Raw genomic sequence first — 10,219 nt, 5'->3', positions numbered from 1 at the left:
ACTACTTGTATCGTGAAAGTTTTCTTTGTCCTTCAACTTGGTATGAAGATTTACAGGCACGTAGCCCAGGTTACATCCGGCTCCTTTAGAAGTGGAGAACATTGCTCCAGGTTCTTCAGGTTTGAAGTTTCCATGGAGAAATCAGCTGTTATGCTGATGGATTTTCCTTTGTTTGTGACTTGTGGTTTTTTCTTTTGCAGCTTTCAATGTTGTCTTCTTGTTCTGTATATTCAGTATTTTAAATATAGTACACCATAGGAACACATTTTGGGTTCTGTCTAATTGGTGTCCGATCTCCTTTTTGTATCTGTCTTGTATCCATCATGAATAGTATCTTAGTTAGGGGTTATATTGTTTAGATGAAGCAATGACCAAAACAACTTTGAAACATGAAAGGGTTTGTTTTAACTTATGCTTCCATCAAAAAGAAAGTCAGGAACCTGAGGCAGGAGCTGATGCAGAGACCATGGAGGGTGCTACCTACCAGCTTGCATTCCATAAGTTGCTCAGCCTGCTTTCTTATAGGATCTAGAACCACTAGCCAGGGAAGGTACCACCCTCAGCGGGCTGGGCCCTCTACCATCAAGAAAATGATCTGCAGGCTTGCCTAGAGTCTGATCTTGAGTAGGCATTTTCTTAATTCAAGTTACCTCCTTTCATATGACTTTAGTTTGTATCAGGTTGACACAAAACTACCCAGTTCAGGAATGTCTATCCTTAGTTTGGAGAAGTTTTCTTCCACTATCCCACTGAAAATCTGATCTGTGTCATTAACCTGGGGTTCTTCTATGCCTATAATTTGTGGATTGAATTTTTTTTATATTGTCTCAAAGTTCCTGAATATTTCTTTAATATGCTTTACGTTTTCTCATAATCTTTGATTGAGCAATGCAAGTCATCTGCTTTATCTTTAAGTCCTAATAATCTTGTCTTTTACTTGATCCATTCTACTTGTAAGGTTTCTCATAAATTTTCTAGCTGGTTTATTGAGGTTTTTTTAAATTGCATGTTCATTTATTTACTTATTTACTTACTTACTTATTTTTAGTTTTTTAAGTGTAGTAGTTTGAATGAGAAAAGCCCTCATAGACTCAAATGTTTGAATGCTCCGTCCCCAGTTGATAGCACTGCTTAAAGAAAGGTTAGAAGGTATGGTGATTTGTCCTGGGAGGCAACTGTGAGGGTTTTCAAATACTCATAGACATTTCCAGTGTCTTTACAATCTCCCCTTATATGAGCATCTTTGTGAAAGCATGTGTGTGTGTGTGTGTGTGTGTGTGTGTGTGTGTGTGTGTGTGTGTGTGTGTATATGCATGTCTTCTGCTTTTGGATCTACTAGTGCTATGGACCTAGTAAAGCTCGTGGAGAGGTGGCTAGAGGTAACTTAGTTACTTTTTTATCATTATGACAAAACACTGATTAAGGTAATTTATAAAAGTATGTGCTTAATTTTGCTTAAGAGGATTAGAGTCTTTGATAGTAGAGCAAAGGCATAGCACCAGGAACATCCAGGTTACAGCCCGTCCCTTCTCCATTCCTCTGCCAACCACTTCCTCTGGAGCTCTTCTTTAAAGGGAAAGTGAATAAATTTGTTTAAAAAAATAGGAAAATACAATTAAACAGGTGAAAAAATGAATAAAAAACTGTTTCAAAACATAGAAATGTGAAAGTAGAAACAATAAAAAAACAACTGAGGGAATCCTGAGATGGAAACCTAGGGTAGAGAACAGGGACTATGGGAGCAAGCATCATCAACATAACACAGGAGATAGAAGAGAGAACTCTCAGACATAGAAGACAAATAGAAGACATTGATACACCCAGTCAAAAAGAAAATGCTTAATCTAAAAAATTCTGACACAAAACATCCAAAAAATTGGGACACATAAAAAAAGACCAAACCAGGGGTTGAGGATTTAGCTCAGTGGTAGAGCTGCTAGCAGCAAGTACAAGAGCCCCTGGGTTGGTCCCCAACTCAAAAAAAAAAAAAAAAAAAAAAAAACCAAACCTAAGAAGAATAGAAGGATTAGAAGAAGAAAAATTTCCCAGATAGAAAGTTTGAAAAATATTTTCAACAAAATCAAACAAAAATTTCCCCAACCCAAACAAAAGATGGCTGTAAAATATACAAGAAGCTATACGAATGCCAAATAGATTGGACCAAAAAGAAAAATCTTCTAGCAACGTAATCATCAAATACTAAGTGTAACAGAATGAAGAAAGAATATTGAAAACTGCAAGGGGAAAGGCCAAGAACACATAAAGGTAGACCCATCAGAATGATACTGGACTTCTCAACAGAGAAGAAAACAGAAAATCTCAACAGAAAAATCTAAAAGCCAGAAGGACCTGGGCAGATGTCTTACAGACTCTAACAGATGCAAGCCTAGAATACTACACCAAGCACTTTCAATTACCATAGATAGAGAAGACAAGATATTTCATGACAAAATCAAATTTACACAATATCTTTCCACAAATTCAGCCCTACACAAAATACTAGGAGGAAAAGTCCAACACACAGAGGTTGACTGCACCCAAGGAAACACAGAAACAAAACATTCCATGCCAGCAAAACAAAACAAGGGAAGCATACACACACACACACACACACACACACTACCACCACCAAATCAAAATAACAGTAAAAAGGGTTAAAAAAATTATCCAAATGGACTAAGAAACAAGCTGGGTAGCTATTGGTAATATCTAAAAAGCAGACTTTCAATCAAAAATTAATCAAAAGACAGAGAAATTACACTTCATACTCCAAGGAAAAATCTACTAGATGATATCTCAGGTCTGAACATCTCTGCCCCAAACACAGGGCACACACATTTGTAAAAGAAACATTAATAAAGCTTAAACCACCGTGACGCATACACACATTAACAGTGAGACTTCTTCAGCACCCCACTTTAACAATTGACAGTCATCCAGACAAAAATAAACAGAAAATAATAAGGGCTAATAGACATCATCAATCAAATGGACTGACAAACAAACGCCTATAAGACTATTACACCCAAACACAAAAAATATACCCTCTTCTCAAGCGCTACACAGAACTTTCTCAAAATTGACCATATGCCTCCATCATAAAAGCAAGTCGGAAAAGATACAAGGAAAATTGAAATAACTCCGTGTGTCTTTATCAGAACACCATGTGGATTAAAAGCTGAACTTCAACAACAGAAACAGCAGAAGGCCCATGAAACCCATGGAAACTGAACAACGGCTCTAATCAATTAACAAAACAAAGAAAGAAATTAAAAATTAAAAATCTTTTGACAATTCAATAAAAATAGAAGGGCAACAACATACCCTTTCATGGAACACGGTTGAAAATGGTGCTGAGGAAAGCGCTAAAATACTTTATAAAGAAAAAAAGATTTCTCATACAAGACCACCCAGTGCTCCCAGGGAGTGACCACAAACCGAAAAGAGGCAGGGGTGATTCATGACCCAGATACATGTGTAGCAGAGACGGGATTTTGTCTGACATCAGTGGAGCAGTCCCCTCAGTCTGTGGAGGTTTGATATCCCAAGCGTGGGAGGATGCTGGAGGGCGTGGGGCAGGAAAGTGGGTGGGTAGTAGGGAATCTTCTCATAGAGGCAAAGTAGGAGAGGAGAAAGGCAGATGGCATGGGGAGGTTGGGGGGAGGTAACTCAGAAGGAGTTATTTGAGATATAATCACAGAATAATTTTAAAATAAACAAACAAACAAATAAATAAACAAAAAGTACACCTGAATGTTCTGGGGAAAGTAAAGAGCAAACACTCACTAGAGAAGTCAGAAGGAAAATAATCAAACTTGGGGCTGGAAATCAATAAATTAGAAACAGAAAAATATAAGACCCAACAAAACCAAGAGCTGGTTCTTTGAGAAAATGAACAAGACAGACAAATCCTTAGCCAACGAAACAGCCAGAGAGACAATACTCAAATTAACAAAATCAGAAATGAAAAGGGAGACATAACAACAGACAATGGGGGAATTCAAAGGATTATTAGGTTTTACTTCAAAAACTGTACTCCTCAAAATTGGAAAATCTAAAGAAAATGGATGATTTTCTAGATAGATACCACTTATAAAAGTTAAACCAAGATCAGATGAAGTCTTTAAATAGTCCTATGATCCCTACAGAACTAGAAGCAGTCAATACAACTCTCCCAACCAAAAACAAGCCCAGGGACAGATGGTTTTAGCCCATAAATCTGCTAGACTTTCAAAGAAGAGCCAATACCAATGCTTCTCAAACTTTTCCAAAAAATAGAAAGAAAAGGAACATTGTCAAACTCATTCTCAGAGGTCACAGTCACCCTGATACCTAAGCCACACAAAGATCCAACAAAGAAAGAGAACTTCAGAACAATTTCCCTTATGAATATCGATACAAAAATTCTCAATAAAATTCTGGAAACCAATCCAAGAAAGCATCAAAAGCGATCATCCATCTCATGATCAAATAAACTACAATCCAGGCATGCAGGATGGTTCAATATACAAAAATCCATCAACATAAGTCACCATAAACAAAACTCAAAAAAAAACCACGAAATAAACCATTAAATGCTGAGAAAAAAACATTTGACAAAAAATTCACACACCTCTTTCATGATAAAAGTCTTGGAAAGATCAGGGGAAATTAAAGCCATATTCAAACAATAAAACAGTAAAAATTAATATACAGCAAACAAGCAGCCAACATCAAACCAAATGGAGAGAAACTGAAGTAATCCCACTAAAATCAGGGACTAGACAAGGCTCCCACTCTCTCCCCTGCCTATTCAGCATGGTTTTGAAGTCCCTAGCAAACAATCAGGGAATGAAAAGGAGGTCAAAGGATGCAGATGCTGTATATAGCAGTGACCCTACTGGAAAGCCTGAGAGGATGGGATAGCACTTGAGCGGATGAGGTTCTGGTGACTCATCAAGCAGGCAGGTGCAAGGCAGCATGGACCAAAGGTCGGTCACAGCAGTGTGGGAGGCCCTGGACCGTGATGTTCTAATATAAACAGATGATCAGGCTAGGTTGAAACTGTAGTGTGTAGCATGGCCAAGGTGGAATTCTGATTCACAACCTGTAACACCAGTTCAAGGAGGTCAATGCCCACTTCTGACTTATTTGAACTCCAGCACACATGTATACACTGAGGCACAGAAATAACCATGTAAATAAAAGTAAATGCTACAGAGACTAGAGAGTAGAATCTGTGGTTAAGAGCTCTAGTTGCTCCTCTTGGAGGTCAAACTGTAACTCCAGGTCTAGGGGAACCTACACCCTCTTTGGGTCCCTGAGGATACCAAGTATACATGTAGTACAGAGACATAGATGCAGGCAAAACATTCACACACATAAAATAAAAGCAATACAGTCAGTAGTTTAAAAGACACAAGTTAGTCAAGTAGACTAAGAGACATTTTTGTTGTTAAGAAACTCATCTTTACCTTCAAGGATAGGCACCATTGTAGAGTGAAAGGATTGGAAAACTATATTCTAAGTAAATGAGATCAGAAAACAAGCAGGCATTGCTATCCTAATAGCTGACAGAATAGATTTCAAGTTAAGACTAATCAGAATGGATAAAGAAAGAATCTTCACTCTGATCAAAAGAATAATTAAGAAAGAAGAAATTACAATCCTAAATATACATGCACCAAACTCTGGTGTGCCTAATTTCATAGAAAGCCTACTCCTGGACTTAGACACATATCAACCACAGGTAAGCAATGGTAAGTGATTTCCCCCACTTTCTTCAATAAAGTCAATAGATTAAAAAAAATTAATCATAAATGACATCATAAATGCAATGAAGCTAACAGATATCTACAGAATATACCACCTAAACATCACAAGGTATGGATTCTACTCAGCAGTTCATGTTTTTATAAAATAGAACACATACTGGGATACAAAGCAAATCCCAACAAAAAAAATTGAAATAACTATATGTATCTTATCTGACCACAATGCCATTGTCTCAATTACCATTCTGTCGCTGTGAGGAGACACCATGACCAAAGTGACTCTTGTTTAAAAAGTATTTAATTGAAGGCTTGCTTACAATTTTAGAGGCTTAGTCTGAGATCTTCATAGCAGGGGAACAGGCATAGGGCTGGAGCTGAAGCAGTAGCTAAAAGATTTTCATTCTGGTCTGCAGGAAGAGAGACACTGAGCTTATTGTGGCCTTTTGACACTCCAAAGCCCATCCTCGGTGACACTCTTCCTCCAACAAGGCCACACATCTGGTCTTTCTAATCCTCCACCCCTGGTTTCCAACAAACATTTCAGAGACAAGGCATTCCCATTCTCACCAGCCTCAAAAATATCCAGGAATAAACCTGAAATAGTCAGGAGGTGAAAAGACCTTTCGTTGAAAATCTTTGTGAAAGAGATTGAAGAGAAGCACTAGAAAGATGAATACATACCTTCTGTACTCATCATTGATAGAATTCACGTTGAAAATGACTATCCACCAAATCAATTTGCAAATTTAACACGTGGGATCAGGAAACAAGCAACAATAAAAATCCCCATAACATTCTTCACAGAAGTGGAAAAAAACTGTAAAACTCATATGGGAATAGAAAGGTCCAAGATAGCCAAAACAATCCCGAGCAAAAATAACAATGCTGGAGGGGTTACCATATTAGAGTTCAAGGTGTGTTGCAAGAGTTATTATAGTAATCAAGACAGTGTGGTACTGGCACAAAAACACACATGCAGATCAATAAAACTAAATGAAAGACTCAAGCATGAGTGTATATAACTACAAACATCTGATATTTGACAAAGATGCCAAAAAATACACACTAGAGGAAAGACAGCATCGTCAACAGATGGTGCTGGAAAACAGAATGTCCACATGCGCAAGAACAAAATTGGACCCATATTTATCACTCTGCACAAAATTCAACTGCAAATGAATCAGATATCTCAGTGTGAAACCCAAAACACTGAATCTGCTAGAAGGAAACATAGGCAGTACCCTGCAAAATGCAGGAGTGCATTCGGTCTGGAATTAAACCCAATGTCTGACAAATGAGACATCATACGGTTAAAAGGCTTCTGTATAGCAAAGAAAACAGTAAGACCACTAAAGAGAAAGACCACAAAGCAGGAGAGAATCTTCGTCAATTACACCACTGATAGAGGATTAATAACCAGAATAGACCAAGAACTCAGCAAACGAAGAATCAAGAAAACAAATGACCCAGTTAAAATATAGGCTAATCTGAACAGAGAGTTCTCAAAGGAAAAAAAAGTGGCTAAGAAATAGGTGAGAAAATGTTCAACAGCTTTAGTAATCAGGAGAAGGCCAATTAAAACTAATTTGGGATTTCATGTATGGCAGCCAGCTAAGACTTAGAAAACACCTGACACCAAATGCTGGCAGGATTCAAGGAAACAGGAACATTCATTCAGAGTTGGTGGGAGTGAAAATTGGTGCCACCCTCTAGAAATTAGCGTGGATAATACTCAAAAAGATAGACGCAGATCTCCCATATGACCCAGCTCTACCACTCCTTGACCTATACCAGAGGACTTGATGTCCTACTACAGAGGTGCTTTACTTCCTCAGCCATGTTCAGTGCTGCTCTATCCCCAGTGTCCTTCAGCTGACGAATGGATAATAAAAATGTGTCCCACATTCACAATGGGATTATACTCATCTGCAAAGAACAATGAAAACTTCTGGTAAATTGGAGGACTTGGAAGATATACTGAGTAAGGAAACTCAGACCCACAAAGACAAATGCTCCGAGTTCTCTTGTATTTGTGGATCCTAACTCTGAAATTTTAAATTTGAGGATATAACATGAAGTAAACCATAAAATCCGGGAAAGTAAAATATGACTTAATTAGATTTAGACCAGCAAAAGCCCCAGTGCCAGGCATGGGAAACCTCCTCTGAGTTGTTGGTTGGGGAATCCATGAGACTCCCAAAACATTATAGTTTGCTGTTGTCCACCCTTGGTTGCCTCCTAGAACTTAAAATTAAGACACCACATACTTCAGATAAAAGGTCTGGAGGAATTTGGAGCTGAAACTGACTTGGAAGCCTTCTCCTTGAGCACTAACTCTAATGGCAGCATAAGGTGCTGTGCAAGCTGCCAGGAATAAAATGCAATCCATAGCCCTACTCAAATGGAAAAGCCTATGAACCTCAACAATGACTGGCCAGGCAGGATATCACCAATGGTGAGATAGTGGCGCTTTTAGTTGCCTAATTGGCTTCACAGATCACTCAGGAAGAGGAAAGCCAGGTCTGGCACTATAAACCTAGCCAGTTACCTGTGGCTGAGGGATCATAGACTCTAAAGGAAAACCCACCACGGCCATTTTCCTTAACCAATATAATAACTGCTTTCTAAATCTTTTTCTTTACTAACCTGCATGTAGGTATAGTTTTCACACCTCATCAATGAAACTTCTTTTTGTAGGAGATGCAGATTATTACTGAGACCCATAGCTGAGAGAAGTGAAGGGAACAATTGTTTCTTGTTCTATGGGTTCTTGTTCTTTTGTGGCTTCCCCAACCCCAATTGGTATATCTACAATGAAACGTCCATAGCTAAAGCCCAAGGGAAATCATGGAAGAGGGGGTAGAAAGATTGTAAGAGCCAAAGAACCAGGATACTTGCTACTGGACAGTGTCTTCTAGATAAGGCAAGGAAGCTGTGCCCATTAAATATCAGCAACACAGTGACCTAAACAAGACCTGCAGAATGATAACACCATATCACATGCCAACATAGATGGGGGAAATGTCACAAGGCTCCACTCCCCGATGAAGAGCTATAGGCAATCAATGGCTGCTGAAAGAGGAAGACACAGCTGTCTCCGGGGATGAGTCCACTTAGAGTTTATCCAATCCCAAGTGGGCAACCTTAAACATACAGGCACACACGAGCAGCACTAAATGGGCTCACTATGAATATTTGGTTATAAATGTTTATGTATGTGTGAATAACAATATTTATTGAAGAAAAAGAGGTCATAACTTAAGAGGAAGTTGGTGAGGACATGGGGAGGGCTGGAGGATGTGGAAGAAGGTTGGTAATGATGTTAATACAGTACTTGTAAGAAGAAATGATCAAAATATAAAAATATTAAATTCTAAAACTAAAACTGCAAATCTTGGTTAAAGGGTGAAAGTGGTAATGGTAATGGAATCACGTGTGTTCATATCTGTTCTGAAGAGTGTCTTCAAGGTCTAGGGTAGTTGTTCAGCCTTGGGTATGACTCATAAATACCATATAATTTTCACCATATCAAGAAACCAGCATGTTAATATTATTTAATACACAAGCTCTAAATTGTCTTACTTTCTTCCTAAGAATTCATTTACATCCTTTATAACATCACAGATTTAGTGCCCTCGGTATATTTTTCTAATTAATATTAACATGTATCTACAGCTATTAAAATTCAAATTTTGCTTCTGGCAATGCCTAAAATTATCTCATGTCCTTGTATTAAAGAAATGATATTCTCTCTCTCCTCCAGCCGAGCAAGATGCCCAAAGGAAAGAAAGCCAAGGGGAAGAAGGTGGCCCCGGCCCCCACCGTGGTTAAGAAACAGGAGGCCAAAAAGGTGGTCAATCCTTTGTTTGAGAAAAGGCCTAAGAACTTCGGCATTGAGCAGGACATCCAGCCCAAAAGAGATCTCACGCGCTTCGTCAAATGGCCCCGCTACATCAGGCTGCAGCAGCAAAGAGCCATCCTCTATAAGCGGCTCAAAGTACCTCCTGCCATCAACCAGTTCACCCAGGCCCTGGACAGGCAAACAGCGACTCAGCTGCTTAAGCTTGCCCACAAGTACAGGCCAGAGACAGAGCAGGAGAAGAAGCAAAGGCTGCTGGCCTGTGCTGAGAAGAAGGCTGCTGGCAAAGGGGACGTCCCAACTAAGAGACCGCCTGCCCTCCGAGCAGGGGTCAATACAGTCACCACCTTGGTGGAGAACAAGAAGGCTCAGCTGGTGGTGATTGCCCATGATGTAGACCCCACTGAGCTGGTGGTTTTCCTGCCTGCCCTTTGTCGAAAGATGGGGGTGCCCTACTGTATCATCAAGGAGAAGGCCAGGCTGGGGCGCCTGGTCCACAGGAAGACATGCACCACTGTTGCCTTCACACAGGTGAACTCGGAAGACAAGGATGCTCTGGCTAAGCTGGTGGGAGCTATTAGGACCAATTATAATGACAGATGTGACG

This window comes from Rattus rattus, chromosome X (genome assembly GCF_011064425.1).
Source record: "Rattus rattus isolate New Zealand chromosome X, Rrattus_CSIRO_v1, whole genome shotgun sequence".
In the NCBI taxonomy this organism is placed as follows: Eukaryota; Metazoa; Chordata; class Mammalia; order Rodentia; family Muridae; genus Rattus; species Rattus rattus.
The sequence above is the reverse complement of the archived record's forward strand: the minus strand, read 5'-3'. Positions refer to the sequence as shown.